The sequence below is a fragment of the Silene latifolia genome, chromosome 2 (genome assembly GCF_048544455.1).
Source record: "Silene latifolia isolate original U9 population chromosome 2, ASM4854445v1, whole genome shotgun sequence".
Classification (NCBI taxonomy): domain Eukaryota; kingdom Viridiplantae; phylum Streptophyta; class Magnoliopsida; order Caryophyllales; family Caryophyllaceae; genus Silene; species Silene latifolia.
In genome coordinates, this window is record NC_133527.1 from 120,962,031 (window position 1) to 120,964,400 (window position 2,370).

The window sequence follows — 2,370 nt, forward strand, 5'->3', positions numbered from 1 at the left end:
TTGATACATTTCCTGCCATCCTCCCATGCTTGGCATAAGAGTCAGATTTCCCTTTGTTCTGTCTCCTATGCCAAGCATAGGAGGATGGCAGGAAATGTATCAATGAATGAAGGTCAAGGTGACATTGGTGGCACCATCACCCTGACAACACAACAGTTTGAACAGTTAATGAGCAAGGGCAAGGGCACAAGCCACTATCCTGAAACAGAAGATGAAATGGAGGTTAACTTTGCAGGTATGACCTTCTTAAACTGCAATCTTGCCTCAGACACACCACCAGAATGGATCATAGACTCAGGTGCATCCAACCACATGGTCTCTGATTTAAATCTCTTGGACAAATGTGTTAAACTGACACACACACCCAAAATAAATCTACCCAATGGAGAGACATCCACTGTCTCTCACATTGGCACGTATAGGTTTGATAATGGAATCACTCTCAGAAATGTATTATTTGTTCCAACCTTCAAACACAATCTCTTATCAGTTCATAAACTAACCAGAGATGAACATTATTCTGTGGTTTTTTATGCAAATCTGTGTGTGATACAGGACTTACAAACCAAGAAGATTAAGGGACTTGGAAGAGAAATTAGGGGTGTCTATTATCTACTAAATAAGGACAGGAAATCCCACCCCACCTTAGCTACTCTATGTAATGCTAGTTTAGATGGTAATCTTAGCAATCCAGTACTAAAATCAGGTGGCATACTTTTCCAATCATGTAATGCACCTGGTATATCATGTAATGCTCTCCCTACTATTAATGACAAGGATGATGATGTGTGGCATTTAAGATTGGGACATGCTGCTGATAGCAAATTAAAATTTATACCTAATATAAAACCATCAACTTTAAATTGCCAAAGAATTTGCATCACTTGCTCCATGGCTAAGCAAACAAAACTACCCTTTCCTACTAGAAATGAGAAAGCTGCTCACATCTTTGATTTAGTTCACATAGATGTTTGGGGACCTTACAGGAAAGAAACTAGAGGCAAGCACAAATTCTTTCTTACCTTAGTTGATGACTGTTCTAGGGCTACTTGGGTCTATCTGATGAAACACAAGTCTGAGGTTGCTTCATTGCTTATGCACTTTTATAAGTTTATCAAAAAACAGTTTGGAAAACCAATCAAAGTGCTCAGATCAGACAATGCCTTAGAACTTACAGAGGGAGATAGTAAGAAGTTCATTTTATCTAAAGGGATCTGGCAGCAAACCAGTTGCATTGACAGACCCCAACAGAATGGAGTGGTGGAGAGGAAACACAGACACTTGCTTGAGATTAGTAGAGCTATAAGGTTCAGTTCAGGCTTACCACTCACCTTTTGGGGAGACTGTGTTCTCACTGCAGCTTTTATCATAAACAGACTGCCCACACCATTGCTGAATAATAGCACTCCATATGAAGCCCTGTTTGATAAAGCACCTGACTATAACATGATGAAGGTCTTTGGTTGTCTGGCCATGGTACACAACTCGAGCAGGGACAGAGACAAGTTCCAACCAAGGGGTATTCCCTGCATCTTCCTTGGATACCCTCTATCTCAGAAAGGGTATAGAGTGTACGATATCACCAACAAGACTATCTTTGTATCTAGAGATGTCAAGTTTTATGAATCTATCTTTCCTTGCAGAACTCCTAAGTTTAGTCAATACATACCTTCTTTACAGTCAGGAACACATGATCTCCTACCTGACATGCCTGCTGAAACACCATCATCTTCATTTCTTGAACCTGACTCCTCTCTGCCTGCAAGTGCTGATCCCTCCATGCCTACAATGACCCAACAGCAAACCTCTTTAACTCCCACTCCTACACCTGATCCAACTACCAGACCCATCAGAGATAGAAGGGCTCCTGGATGGACCAAGGATTATGTTGTCACCAATCCTGTAATGGCACCAACTACCATTGCCAATGTTGCTCAACTGCATCTCATCAAACCCTTTGCTGGTCATGTCTGTGTCAACAGTCCTACTGATCCTCTCACCTTCACTGAAGCTGCCCAGGACCCTAAATGGATTCATGCCATAAATCTGGAACTCCAAGCCTTACATGACAACAACACTTGGACCCTCACTGAGTTACCTAAGGGGAGAAAAGCAATAGGTTGTAAATGGATCTACAAAACAAAGTACAATCCAGATGGGTCAGTGGAAAGGCACAAGGCAAGATTGGTTGTTCAAGGGTTCAGACAAAGGCAGGGCATAGACTATGATGAAACATTTGCACCTGTGGCCAAGATGTCTACTGTTAGGGCTCTTCTTGCCATCATAGCCATGTTCAATTGGGAGACTTGTCAAATGGATGTGGCCAATGCATTTTTTGCATGGGGATCTGAATGAAGACGTTTACATGAA